The sequence below is a fragment of the Papio anubis genome, chromosome 11, assembly GCF_008728515.1.
Source record: "Papio anubis isolate 15944 chromosome 11, Panubis1.0, whole genome shotgun sequence".
Taxonomy (NCBI): Eukaryota; Metazoa; Chordata; class Mammalia; order Primates; family Cercopithecidae; genus Papio; species Papio anubis.
The window spans coordinates 91,290,923-91,306,265 of record NC_044986.1 but is presented as its reverse complement, the minus strand read 5'-3'; the positions used below and the strand labels follow the sequence as shown (position 1 = coordinate 91,306,265).

The window sequence follows — 15,343 nt, the reverse complement described above, 5'->3', positions numbered from 1 at the left end:
TTTTATACCTATTAACCTCTCCTCATCTCCCCTTTCCTCTACCCTTCCCAGCTTCTGGGAAACACTTTTTTTTTTTTTTTTTTTTTTTTTTTGAGACAGGGTCTCGTTCTGTCGCCAGGCTGGAATGCAGTGCACAATCTCTGCTCACTGCAAGCTCCGCCTCCTGGGTTCATGCCATTCTCCTGCCTCAGCCTCCCGAGTAGCTGTGACTACAGGCACCCACCACCACGCCTGGCTAATTTTTTCTATTTTTTAGTAGAGATGGGGTTTCACCATGTTAGCCAGGATGGTCTGGATCTCCTGACCTTGTGATCCGCCTGCCTCGGCCTCCCAAAGTGCTGGGATTACAAGTGTGAACCACCGTGCCCGGCCAGGAACCACCATTCTTTTCTCTACCTCCATGAGATGAACTGTTTAAGTTTCCCACATATTAGAGAGATCTTGTGGTATTTGTCTTTCTGTACCTGGCTTATTTCAATTCACATAATGTCCTCCAGGTCCATCCATGTTGCTGCAAATGACAAGATTTCATCCTTTTTTATGGCTGAATAGTAGTCCACCATGTATATGTACCACATTTTCTTTATCCATTCATTGGCTGATAAGGCACTGGGGTTGATATTTTGGCTGTTGTGAATCGTGCTCCAATAAACATACGAGTGCAGGTACCTCTTTGATATGCTTATTTCTTTTGGATATATACCTAGCAGTGTGCTTGCTAGATCAAAGGTAGTTCTGATTTGTAATTTTTTGAGGAAACTTCATATAGTTTTCCACGGCTGTATTAATTCACATTCTCACCAACAGTGTATATCCCCTTTCCCTTTATCCTCAACAGGATTTGTTATTTTTTGTCTTTTTGTCAATAGTCATTGTAACTGAGGTGTGGTTTTGCTTTGCATTTCCCTGATGATGAGTGATGCTGAGCATTTTTCATACAAATGTTGGTCATTTGTGTGTCTTCTCCAAGCTTTTTTGATTGCTTAGCCTTTGTAGTGTGATTGCTTTTTGAGCACTGTCTTAATATATGTATAGTTTTAAATTATACATACACACTACTATGATTAGCTAATACCTCAAGGTATATTATTCACCAGGGTGAGTTCACTATTAAAAACAGATGATTGGCTAGGAATGGTGGCTCATGCCTGTAATCCTAGTACTTTGGGAGACCGAGGCAGGAGGATTGCTTGAGTCCAGGAGTTCGAGACCAGCCTGGGCAACATGGTGAAATCCTGTCTCAACAAAACAAAATAAAACAAAACAGAGGACTGGAAGTCACAGTGGCTCATATCTATCATCTCAACACTTTGGGAGGCTGAGGCAGGAGGATTGCTTGAGGCCAGGAGTTGGAAACCAGGCTGATCAACATAGCCAGATCCTGTCTCTACAAAAGCAAAATAACTAAAGTTAGTTAGACATCGTGGTGCGTGCCTGTAGTCCCAGCTACTTGAGAGGCTGAGGGAGGAGGATCCTTTGAGCCCAGGAGTTCGAGGCTGCAGTGAGCTATGACTGCACCACTGCACTCTAGCCTGGGCCACAGATCAAGACCGTCTCGATTAACAAAACAAAAAACAGAGGATATAATTTTATATTTCAAATGTTCTTGATAATTAAAAACTTATTTTTGGTTGAGTGCAGTGGCCCATGCCTATAATCCCAGCACTTTGGGAGGCTGAGGCAGGTGGATCACCTGAGCCCAGGAGTTCAAGACCAGTGTGGGCAACATGGCCAGACTATCTCTACAAAAAATAGAGAAATTAGCTAGGCATGGTGGCATGTGCCTTCAGTCCCAGTTACTTGGGAGGATCACTTGAGCCCAGGGAGGTCGAGGCTGCAGTGATCCAAGATTGTGCCACTGCACTCCAGCCTGGGCAACAGAGGGAGACCCTATCCCCCCCAACAAAAAATTTTTTTTTTGGCTGGGTGTTGTGGCTCATGCCTGTAATCCCAACACTTTGGGACGTTAAGGTGGGAGGACTGCTTAAGCACAGGAGTTCAAGACCAGCCTGGGACACCCCCTCTCTACAAAAAGTTTAAAAATTAGCCAAGCGTGGTGGTGTGTGCCTGTGGTCCCAGCTACTTGAGAGGTTGAAGTGGGAGGATGGCTTTGAGTTCAGGAGTTTGTGGCCACAGTGAGCTGTGATTGTGCCACTGTACTCCAGCCTGGGCAACAGAGCAAGACTATCTAAAAAAATTTTTTTGTTTGGTTCCTTCTTGTTAGAATCAATTATATTGCCATTATGTTTACCTTGCACTTGACTAAGGGTTTGTTTAGTAAAGCTATGTAAGATAATTCATATTGGCCGGGCACAGTGGCTCATGCCTGTAATCCCAGCACTTTGGGAGGTGGAGGTGGGCGGAACACAAGGTCAGGAGATCAAGACAATCCTGGCTAACATGGTGAAACTCCATCTCTACTAAAAATACAAAAACAAAATTAGCTGGGTGTGGTAGCGGGTGCCTGTAGTCCCAGCTACTCAGGAGGCTGAGGCAGGAGAATGGCGTGAACCCGGGAGGCGGAGCTTGCAGTGAGCCAAGATCGCGCCACTGCACTCCAGCCTGGGTGACAGAGCAAGATTCCGTCTCAGAAAAAAATAATAATAATAATTCATATGAATTAGGTACTTGTAAACCCCTGTCTGTGCAAACTAATGCATGTGGACACCACATCCTTCTCACTATGGTGCCCTCACACCCAATTCAGGGCACCACATGCATCATTCCCGACCCATGGCTGTCTAATGTAGTACGATGTGAGGGTACCAGGCCATTTTCCCTCTTTTGTGACAAAATAAAGCATAGATTTTACGTCCTAGTAGACCATCTTATCCTGGGGTACATGCATCTGCCCCCCATCTGGTAGAACACATCTTTAGAGAGCACTATGTTGAGGAAATGGGAGAATTACACTTATCATTATCCCAATAGAGTATTCCTTTTTACTTTTTATTTTTTTTTTAAGAGTTGGGGTCTTGTTCTGTTGCTCTTGCTGGAATTCAGTGGTGTGATTATGGCTCTCTGTAGCCTCAAACTCCTACGCTCAAGCCATCCTCCTGCCTTGCCTCCCAAAATGCCAGGATTACAGGTATGAGTCAGTGCTCCCAGCCTCTTTCCTTTAGCTTAGCTCTTAGGCTTTTTCCTATGATTCCTTACCACCTTTCCTTCTAGGCATTGTAGGTCATTAAAAGTGCCTTGGACTGGGAATCAGGAGATGTGGTCTTAGCTGTCTCTTTGCTTCCAACTTGCATACAACAACCTAGGGCCAGTTCCTTTACCTTTCCCACACCTCAATTTCGTATAGTCCAGGGATGATAATCCGTTTCACATGATCCTGAAACGGCTGCGGCTAGCTCACATGGACTCGTGTTTGAAAGTGTGGCAAAAACTGGAAACCGTCAAAGGCCAAAGACTGGTTTCATGATAACTGGCTTTTCAGTCTCATCTCTGGGGACATATAGATTCCACATAGTATACCATTTTCACAAAGTTCTTTACATTGCAGCAAATTATTTGATTGTGAAGTATTTGTTTTATTTATATTAAGGCACTGAAGTAGGATGTGCAGGTAGAGCTGTGTTGCTTGTTAGCTGGTGATACTTACAGATTCCTTTGGGTCTCTTTGCACATGTAACTGTCACTTCCCCGAGTTTGCGTCTGTTTCAGGTTCTCGGCAACAAGCACTTTTTCATTGTCAACGAAGTCCCGTGCCTATCCCTGCTGCTGGACTGAGGCACAGGAGCCTCCAGGTGGTTTACCTTGCTCTAGGCTCTACTCAGTGTGCCCAAGTCCAATCTACACAACCATCCAGTCAACTCAAAGTGGGGAGAGACCACACCACCACACAACTGGCTCTGCATAAATTACTAAGATTAAAAGTAAATGGCCAGACACGGTGGCTCATGCCTGTAATCCTACCACTTTGGGAGGCTGAGGCAGGTGAACCGCTTGAGTCCAGGAGTTTGAGACCAGCCTGGGCAACATGTTGAAACACCATCTCTACCAAAAAAGATAAAAAAAAACTAGCCTGGTGTGATGATGCTTTCCTGCAATATCAGCTACTCAGGAGGCTGAGGTGGGAGGATCACTTCAGCTTGGGAGGGGGAGGTTGCAGAAAGTCGTGATTGCACCACTGCACTCTAGCCTGGGTGATAAAGAGAGACGTCATCTCGGGAAAAAAAAAATAAAAGTAAAAAACTGGTTATTTTTTGTGGGGCTGGAAACATTTAATTTTGTTTTCTAATTATGAAACATTCATCATAGCAAACTGGAAAGACAAACAGAAGAAGAAAAAAAAAATGAGCTGTAATCCTAATCTCATATTTTGGTGTCAATAGTCCTCGTTCTCCCTTTATGGTAATTAGATCACACTCATAGTAGTCTGTTCTCTCGCTGCTGGTAAAGACATACTCGAGACTGGGTAATTTATAAACAAAAAGGTTTAATGGACTCACAGTTCCATGTGGCTGGGAGGCCTCACAATCATGGTGGAAGGCAAAAGGCACATCTTACAGGGTGGCAGTCAAGAAAGAATGAGAGTCAAGCAAAAGGGGAAACCCCTTATCAAACCATCAGATCTCATGAGACTTATTCACTACCAAGAGAACAGTATGGGGGAAACCACCCCCGTGATTCAATTATCTCCCACCAGGTCCCTCCCACAACACATGGGAACTGTGGGAGCTACAATTCAAGATGAGATTGGGGTGGAACACAGCCAAATCATATCACACCATTTATAATTTATTAAAAATTTTTTAATTGTGGTAAAATAATATGAAATTTATCATAACCCTTTTTTGTATTTCCATTTTTCTCATTTTTATTTTCCATGGTACATTTATGACACAGAAATGTCCTGTGTCCTCTCCTTGAACGTCTGTAAGATTGCATTTTCAGTATCTCCTGCCTGTCATTTACTTATGCTAGCAATTGAAGTCTGATTCTTGCAATGAGTATTGTCCCATTAATATTAAATAACTTTTAAAAAAACTTTTAGTTTCAGGGATACATGTGCAGGTTTGTTACATAGGTAAACTTGTGTCAGGGTGGTTGGGTGCACAGATTATTTCATCACCCAGGTACTAAGCTACCATAGTACCTGGTAGTTATCTTTTCTGATCTTCTCCTTCCTCTTACCCTCTTCCCTCAAGGGGGGCCTCAGTGTGTGTTGTTCCCCTCTGTGCCCATGTGTTCTCATCATTTAGCTCCCACTTATAAGTGAGAACATGTGGTATTTGGTTTTCTGCTCCTGTGTTAGTTTACTAAGTATGATGGCCTCCAGCTCCATTCATGTTCTGCAGAGGACATAATCTCGTTCTTTTTTATGGCTGCACAGTATTCCATGATGTATATGAACCACATTTTCTTTATCCAGTCTACCGTTGACGGGCGTTTAGATTGATTCCACGTCTTTGTTATTAAAAAGAGTGCTTCAATGAACAATCACATGCATGTGTCTTTAAGGCAGTACGATTTATATTCCTTTGGGTATATACCCAGTAATGGGATTGCTGGGTCAAATGATAGTTCTAAGTTCTTTGAGGAATTGCCATATGGCTGGACTAACTTACACTGCCACTAGCAGTGTATAAGCGTTCCCTTTTCTCTACAAGCTCCCCAGCATCTGTTTTTTTTGACTTTTTAGTAACAGCCATTTTGACTGGTGTGAGATGGTATCTCACTGTGCCATCTTACCCATTTTTAAGTGTGCAGTTCAATAGTACTAAATACATTCATAATGTTGTGCAACCACCACCGCCATCTGTCTCCATTACTCTTTTCATCTTGTAAAACTGAAACGCTAAGAACATCTCATTCCAGTTTCCACCCAGACCTATTTCTACCTTCTGCCTCTATAATTTTGACTACTCTATCCCATATAAGTGGAATCAGACAATATTTGTCTTTTATTGTGACTGATGTAATATTTAAAAAATATGTCATATACAGTGCATTTTTTCTGTTATTAAATCTTCTTTCACAATGTGATTTTTAATGATGCATTAGTATATTCCATTGTGTGAATCCCACTTGATTTAGTGATGCACTGTTGTGAATACTCTGGCCATACTCTGCCTGCCTAGCAGTGTACTGGAGTAACAGAGCTGGCCAGGGGTAGGGGTCAGAAGCTAGAGATACAGAGCAGGTGTTTAACCTGAGCACATGCTCCAGAAAAGAAACTTCGATAAAAATCTTCCCCCATGTTCTCACCTCCTTGATGGCAGAGCTGGACCACATGTTCATCACTGCGGTGTGCATTCCATACAGCTGTCTCTACCCACATCCATTGTTATCTCTTTTGGATGAATTCATAGAAATGAAAATATGGGATTAACATGTTTATAATATTCTAAAGCTTTTCACAACAAGTGTTGCACAACTGCCATTCAGAAAGTTTGAACCAAATGTAAAAGAATGCTTATTTCCTGGGTGTTGTTGCCAAAATTGGGTGTAATCTCTTTTTTAAAACATGGTTTTGTACTGGAATAATTTTAACTGTTTATGTTTACTGAATTAAATTGTGCTATGGACATCTAGCCAAAAAAAAGTTTCCAAGCCTCTTTTGGATGGTTGTAAAATTGTTTTAGTTTTTTATTTCTGTTTAAGGCAATGGCCACAGCAATGAAAACTGAAAGCAGAAAGTACCAAAACAGTGTATTAAAATCACCACTGAATACTAGAATGTATCAATAAAGCAAGAATTCACTGATTGCAGTATTGGTAGAGAATGTTTTAGATTACAAAGTGTGTAGACCAAGTCTCGCTCTGTTGTCCAGACTGGAGTGCAGTGGTACAATCTCACCTCACTGCAACCTCCACCTTTCAGGTTCAAGCGATTCTCCTGCCTCAGCCTCCTGAGTAGCTGGGAGTATAGGCGCCCACCACCATGCCTGGCTAATTTTTGTATTTTTAGTAGAGATGGGGTTTCACCAAGTTGGCCAGGCTGGTCTTGAACTCCTGACCTCAGACTATCCATCCGCTTCAATTTTCCAAAGTGCTGGGATTACAGGTGTGAGCCATCGCGCCGGCCTAATTTTTTTTTTTTAAGTTTATTTTTTATAGAGATAGGGTCTCCCTGTGTCACCCAGGCTGGTCTCAAACTCTTGGGCTCAAGTGATCCTCCACCTTAGTCTTCCAATGTGTTAGGATTACAGGCATGAGCCACTGTACCTGGGACTCAATAAATATTTTCTGATCACACTCTGCACCAGGTCCTACTCTAGGAGTTGAGGGCACAGCAGTGAACAGAACCAAGTGCCTGTCCTCTTGCAGGTGATGTTGTGGCTTTCATGACCAAGATGACCTATTTCTCTACTCCAGGGTCCTTGCTTGACCAAGCAGCACATGTGTTCAATCTGATTTCCTGTGGAGCCTGCTGGATTTAAACTTTGACTTATGCCAGGTTTGAGTTAGGACCAGGAAAATTCCAAGCTGGTTTCTGACCTTTGAATCTGGAAGTCTAAGCTACAACTGCATGAAGACTGCACTGTGACCATGTGGCATCTCTCAGCATGGAAGAGAGCACATTTCCTTGAGAGACATTTCACAAATCCTGGCTGGCTGTCACTGCTTGTGGATGAAGCAGCACTGCCCTCCTAAGTGTGTGTGCTCCCAGGGAAAGGAGATGTGGGGAATGGTGATGGTGAGTGAAGACTCACTTTGTCTTCAAATGTCCCAGTCAATGGACAGGTGGGCACCATTTGGAGGAAGCTACTGCTTAACTGGGTCAAAGACCCATCTAGAGAGACTTTCCCTTTGGAGGAGTGATCTACACAATCACTGTTAGTAACATGTACATACAGACATACAGGGCTAAGTGCTACCTTACATAGTTCCCGCCTGGCATGGTGGCTCTTGCCTGTAATCCTAGCACTTGGGAGGCTGAGGTGGGAGGGCTGCTTGAGGCCAGGAGTTCAAGATCAGCCTGGGCAACATAGGGAGACCTCATTTCTACAAAAAATTTCAAAATTGGCAGAGCGTGGTTGTGTATGTCTATAGTCCCAGCTACTCGGGAGGCTGAGGTGGGAAGATCACTTGAGACCAAGAGTTTGAGGCCAGCCTGGGCAACACAGCAAGACCTTGTCTCTACCCATGATTGTGCCACTGCACTCCAGCCAAAGTGACACAGCCAGACTCTACTTCTAAATAAATAAATAAATAAGATTAAATAGCTCCATGTTAAGGAGAAGGGCAAGAAAGCAGAGTTGTGACCACCAACTGTATGCATGTGCAACTACCCACCTACCCAGGTGCAACTGTGGGCCTTACAAGTGATAACTGAGTAGCCAATTTTAAGTTAGTCCCCTATCTAGTCATGAAGTAGAAATATTAATATATACTCCTATATCTACTGGAGAGAGATGAAAATCAGGTTTGCTGGATCTGACATGGTTTTAATTAGGTTATACACAGAAAGGTAAATGATTCTCTTATTTTTGAGGTAGTTGAATAGCTACTTTATGCTCCTGTATTGTAAACTAAAATGTGACAGAAGCCGGATCACACGGCAATTTTCTTGCAGTTCTGACTATACATTTCCCTTTGGTAATATTGAAAAGCAAGGGCTTTTTTTGTTTCTATGCAAGGATCTGTTGGTCTGTTGGCCATTTAGCAGCAGCAATGCAGTGATTCGAGTGGTAGAACAATAATGATGACTCAGTAAAAACAAAAAAGATAGTAAAAGAAGAACAAATTAAACCAAAGTAAAACAAAGTAAAAGAAAGGAAATAATAAATACAAGACTCTCCCCTCCCCCCGCTTCCCTTGAGACATGGTCTCACTCTGTTACCCAGGTGACAATTTAATTGATAATTAAATTTCCTTAGTATATATAGGGCTACTCAGATTTTCTATATCTATTTATTTATTTATTTTTTGAGACAGAGTCTTACAGTGTCACCTGGGCCGGAGTGCAGTGGCGCGATCACGGCTTACTGAAGCCTTGACTGCCCGAGCTCAAGAGATCCTCCTGTCTCAGCCTCTCGAGTAGCTGAGACCACAGGTGTGTGCCACCATGCCCCAGCTAATTTTTAAAATTATTTGTAGAGATGAGGTCTTGCTGTGTTGCCCAGAACTCTTGGGTTCAAGTAAGCCACCTCAACTGGCTAATACATATAGGAATTAAAAGAGGCTGAACACAGTGGCTGGCTCACACCTGTAATTCCAACAATTTGAGAGGCTGAGGCAGGAGGACTGCCTGAGACCAGGAGTTTGAGGCTGACTGAGTTATGATCGCTACTGTGTTCCAGCCCGTCTGGGTGACAGAATGAGAACCTGTCTCAAAACAAACAAACAATAAGAGCAAGGAGGAAAAGAAAAAATTACCAACATTAGGAATGAAAGAGATGATATCACCACAGATCTTGCAGACATTAAAACAAAAAAAGAATATTATAATTATGTAAATAAATTCAATGGCATAGATAAAATGGACAAATTGGTTGAATGCCGATTAACCACAGTGATTCAAGAAACTATAGAAAGAAGGCCAGGCGCAGTGGCTCATGCTGTAATCCCAGTGCTTTGGGAGGCTGAGGTGGGCGAATCATGAGGTTAGGAGTTTGAGACCAGCCTGGCCAACATAATGAAACCCCGTCTCTACTAAAAATACAAAAAATTATCCTCATCTCAGGAGTTTTAGACCAGCATGGCCCACATAGTGAAACCCCATCTCTACTAAAAATACAAAAAATTAGCCGGGCATGGTGGCGGATGCCTGTAATCCCAGCTACTCGGGAGGTTGAGGCAGGATAATCGCTTGAACCCGGGAGGTAAAGGTTGCAGTGAGCCAAGATCGCGCCATTGCACTCCAGCCCAGGCGACACTGTGACACTCTGTCTCAAAAAAAAAAGAAAAAAAAAAAGAAAAAAAAAAGAAACTAGCCCTACATATACGAAGGAAATTTAATTATGAATTAAAACTTCTCGCAAAGAAATTTCAGACTGAGGTGGCTTTAGGAGTAAATTCTATCAAATATTTAAGGAAAAAAACAATTTGTTAACAAACCCACACAAACTCATTCTAAAAATAAAGAAAGATCACTTCTCTAGTCATTTTTTTGAGCCTAGACAATGACATTGAAAGGAAAGAACACTAGAGACCAGTATACCTCACTGAATGCAGATGCAAAAATCCTTAATTAAATTTTTGGCAAACTGAATTCAGCAATATACAGCAAGGATAATGCATCATGACTAAGTGGGGTTTATCCCAAGAATGCAAGCTTGGTTTAACACTAAAAAAATCAACATAACTACCATATTACAGAATAAAGGAGAAAAATCATATACAATTCTCTTATTAGATGCAGAAAAATATTTAACAAAATTCGCCACCCATTCACAATTTTAAAACTCTTAGCAAACTGGAAATAGAGGGGACCTTCTTCATCCTGGTAGAGTACACAATCTCTGAAAAACCTTCAGCTAACATCATCTGTTAATGATGAACAACCGAATACTTTCTCCTCAGATTGAGAACAAGGCAAGGATGTCCAGTCTCAGGATTTCTATTAAACATTACTCTGGAAGTCCTAGCCAGTATAGTAGGCAAGAAAAAGGCAAAGAAAACCATACAGACTGAAAAGAAGAAATAAAACTGTCTATCTGCAGATGACATGATTGTTTACGTAGAAACATTTAAAGAATCTTTATGAAAAGCAAATCAAAATAATGTGACTTTAGCATAGGTTAATACAAAACAATATTTTCTGCATACTAGCAATGACCACCTGGAAATTTAAATAAAATATTTACTATAGTATCAAAAACAATGCCTCTGGCTGGGCATGGTGGCTCACACCTGTAATTCTAGCACTTTGAGAGGCTGAGAAGGGAAGATCACTTGAGTCCAGGAGGTTGAGAACAGCCTGGGCAACACAGCAAGACCTTGTCTCAATAAAAAAAAAAAAAAAATTATCTGGGCGTGGTAGTGCACACTGTCATCCCAGCTACTTGGGAGGCTGAGGCAGGAGGACTGCTTGAGCTCAGGAGGTCAAGGCTGTAGTGAGCTATGATTACACAACTGCACTCCAGCCTGGGTGACAGAGTGAGGCTCTGTCTAAAAAATATAGATATATATATACACACACACACACACCATTTACTATAGTATCAAAAACATGGACTAGTTAGGGATAAATTTAACGTAATACATGCAAGGCACCTATACAGTTAAAACTATAAAAACATTGCTGAATGTTATGTTGAAAATTAAAGATGCAAATAAATGGAGATATACTATGTCTATGAACTACAAGACTAAATATGATAATGACCATTTTTCCCAAATTGTTCCATAGATACAACATAATCTTAACTGAAATCCCAGCAGGGGTGGGGCACGGTGGCTCACACCTATAATCCCAGCACTTTTGGAGGCTGAGGTGAGAAGACTGCTTGAGCCCAGGAATTCAAGATCAGCCTGGGCAATGTGGTGAAACCCCATCTCTACAAAAACAAACAGCAGCCAGGTGTGGTGGTGCACACCTGTGGTCTCAGTTACTTGGAAGGCTGAGACAGGAGGATTGCTTGAGTCTGGGTGGTTGAGGATGAAATGACCTGTGATCATGCCACTGCACTTCAGTCTAAAGCTACATTATTATTATGGGATCAACATTTGGATTAATGGAACAAAATAAATGAACCCACATGTCTATGGGCAAGTAATTTTTGACAAAGTGGCCATAGTAAGTCAATAGGAGAAAGTCTTTTCAACAAATGGTGCAGGAAAAGCTGGATAACCATATGGGAAAAAATGAACATTGATTATTAACTTACTCATACACAAAATTCACTTCAAATTGGACCGTGTACCTAAGCTTAAAAGGTAAAACTTGGATGGGTGCGGTGGCTCACGCCTGTAATCCCAGCACTATGGGAGAACAAGGCGGGTGGATCACCAGGTCAGGAGATCAAGACCACACTGGCCAACATGGTGAAACCCCATCTCTACTAAAAATACAAAAATTAGCAGGTGTGGCAGCTACTTGGGAGGCTGAGGCAGAATTGCTTGAACCTGAGAGGTGGAGGCTGCGGTGAGCTGAGATCGTGCCGCTACACTCCATCCTGTGTGACAGAGAGAGATTCTGTCCCTCCCCCGCCAAAAAAGGTAAAACTTAAAATGTCTAAAATAAAACATGGGAGAACATTTACATGATCTGGAGGGAGTCAAAGAGTTCTTAGATAATTGAAGACACACACACACACAAAAACAAACAAAAAAAGATAAGAGCTATAAAAGAAGATAGCTAAAAATTAGACTTTTACAAAGTTAAAGACTTCTGCTCTTCAAAAGACAATGCTAACAAAATGAAGACAAGTCACAGACTGGGAGAAAATAGTCACACAACACATATCTACATATCTGCCAAAGGTATTGTATCTAGAATATGAATAATTATTACAACTGAATAAGAAGACAACCAACCCAACTAAATTGGAAAACACACTGAATAGGCACTTTACAAAGATACATGAATATCCAACATGCACACAAAAATATGTCAACATAATTAGTCATCAGGGAAATGCAAAGTAAAACCACAGTTAGATACCACTACATATCCATTAGAATGGTGAAAATTAAAAAGACTGATAATAGCAAGTTATTATCAGTGAGAACATACGGCAACTACAACTCTCATAACTTTACTGGTGGGATGTAAGACGGTACCAGGACTTTGGAAAGCAGTTTGGCGATTTTTTTTTTTTTTGAGATGGAGTCTCGCACTGTCGCTCAGGCTGGAGAGCAGTGGTGTGAGCTCAGCTCACTGCAACCTCCACCTCCCGGGTTCAAGCAATTCTCCTGCCTCAGCCTCCCAAGTAGCTGGGATTACAGGCGTGTGCCACCATGCCTGGCTAATTTTTTTGTAGTTTTAGTAGACATGGGGTTTCGCCATGTTGGCTAGGCTGGTCTTGAACTCCTGACCTCAGGTGATCTGTCCACTTCAGCCTCCCAAAGTGCTGGGATTATAGGTGTGAGCCACTGCACCCGGCTGCCATTTCTTTTAAAATTAAACATACACTTAGCATACAACCCAGTAGTCTTACTCCTAGATATTTACCCAAGAGAAAACATGTACACACAAAAATTGTACACAGATGTTCATAATGGCTTTATTTATAATAGACAAAACTGGACAAAGCCTAAATGTCCATCAACATTTGTGGTATATAAACAAATTGTGGTATATACATATATTGGAAAAATACTCAGTGATAAACAGAAATGAACCACTCATTCATGCAACATAGACAAGTCTAAAAACATTATGCTGAGGAAAAGAAACCTTACGCACAAGAGTCTACACATTTCATAAGATCACATTTTTATGAGACTCTAGAAAAAACAAATCTGATCCGCAGTGACAGAAAACAGATGAGGGCTTGCCCGGGACCAGGGATGAGTACCAGGGAATTTGGGGATGATGGAAATGTTCTAGATCTTCATTGTGGTGATGGTGGTTACATGCGTATATTACTTTCTCAAAACTCATCAAACCGCGGCCTGGCGCGGTGGCTCACGCCTGTAATCCCGACATGTCCGGGGGCCAAGGCAGGCAGATCACCTGAGGTAAGGAGTTTGAGACCAGCCTGGCAAACATGATGAAACCCTGTCTCTACTAAAAATACAAAAATTAGCAGGGCATGGTGGGCACATGCCTGTAGTCACAGCTACTCAGGAGGCTGAGGTAGGAGAATTGCTTGAACCTGGGAGGCGGAGGTTGCAGTGAGCTGAGGTCACGCCACTGCACTCCAGCCTGGGCGAGAGTGAGACTCTGTCTAAAAAAAAAATTCCAAAGGTCTAAACTTACAATATAATAAATACTAAATATATTTGGTGTACAAAGGGAATGTGAAAAAGAATAAACCTCAAATCCAGGAAACGAGGCTCAATTCCTTTAAGAAGCCTCCACTTAGAGGACCCTGGGACTCATGGCTCAAAGCCTTGTCCTCAGAGAGGCAATGAGAGTTTTACGGTACCTGCTTTGTAAAACCAGATTCAGCCCTGTTACTGCCCACTCTGAAGCCAAGTCTCTTGCTTCTCTGCCAATGACTCCCTTACATCATCCACTGGAGGAAATTACTGCAGCTGAGGTCTGTAAATTAAATAGCATGAATGAGCAACGCTAATCTGAATACCTACAACATTTTTGGAATTACTAAGCATACAAGCTTATTTGGATTGTAATGAAACTCTGTAAACAAAATATTTGTATAAACCCTTTGAATTCAGTAAATCAATACAAAAAATTACACTGACAAATACTTAGGTATCTACTGTGGTCTCAAGGAGCTGAAGATCCCATTGAAAAGAGAGTTTGTAAGCACGGAATTGCCAAATAAACAAGACACCCAGTAATTCCTCTAAGAGCTGAGATAGGGGAAGCATTGCTTTAGGCTTTAGTAGTCTAGAGAGGCCTGATGAGAAACTCATACTTATGCAGAACCAAAATCCAAAAGACCAATAAGGAATATTTTTTTAATTATAGAGTGCTGCTTTTGTGCATACATTTTTTTTCTATACAGTTGAACTGGGTCTGAAGAATAAAAGAAACATTAGGCTATATTTAACAGTCATAAAGGATACATTAGCCTATATTTATCCTTCATAAAGGATATTTTGTGATGATTCTAATTCTCTGAATAATAGTTATTTGTGCACACTTATATATAGGCAGCTTTCTGAAGGCTATAATGAGAACACCCATCACCCCCCCAGTCCCACTCATGGAACTACTAGAAGAGATTGAAATTTTAAGTGTCAACATACTATAAAAATATAGAGAATTAGCTAGCTGTATAAACAACATAAATTAACTGCAAGAGTTTTATTTGGAGATACGAAGTTAAGGACATTTTTGGCAATCCCAGTTCAATCAAAATTTTATTTTAACTAAAAATTTAAACCTAATTATATTCGTAATGACTCTTATTTCCCTTTCATTTTTGTTTTGTTTCATTTTTTGACATGGAGTCTCACTCTGTCACCCAGACTGGAATGCAGTGGCATGCAGTGGCATGATCTTGGCTCACTGCAACCTCTGCCTCCTAGGTTCAAGCGATTCTTGTGTGTCAGCTGCCTGAATAGCTGGGATTACAGGCATGTGCCACCACACTCCGCTACTTTTTTGTATTTTTAGTAGAGAGGGGTTTGTGGCCATGTTGGCCAGGCTGGTCTTGAACTCCTGACCTCAGGTGATCCACCCACCTTGGCCTCCCAAAGTACTGGGATTACAGGTGTGAGCCACCAAGCCCAGAACTCTTTTTTTTTTTTTTTTTTTTTGAGACAGAGTTTCGCTCTCGTTTCTTAGGCTGGAGTACAATGGCATGATCTTGGC

The 15,343-nt window shown here is 41.6% G+C and overlaps 2 protein-coding genes across 22 annotated transcripts in view; one reads left to right on the top strand and one right to left on the bottom strand.

Annotated features, from left to right (window-relative positions):
- Positions 1–15,343, top strand: part of CCNY (cyclin Y) — a 310,137-nt gene that overhangs the window by 63,187 nt on the left and 231,607 nt on the right. The window lies entirely within an intron of this gene.
- LOC103887425 overlaps positions 1–15,343 on the bottom strand; it is a 115,505-nt gene that overhangs the window by 89,469 nt on the left and 10,693 nt on the right. For 11 of the 19 annotated variants that reach the window (XR_002524227.2, XR_004177046.1, XR_002524233.2 and 8 more), the window contains one exon: positions 13,986–14,101. The exons of 4 other annotated variants lie outside the window; for them this stretch is intronic. The gene's annotated coding sequence lies outside the window, so the exon portion shown is untranslated. Of the gene's footprint in view, positions 1–6,213; positions 6,299–13,741; positions 13,785–13,985; positions 14,102–15,343 lie in introns of those variants that run through there. 4 more of the 19 variants (XR_004177047.1, XR_004177048.1, XR_004177049.1 and 1 more) reach the window with 2 other exon arrangements.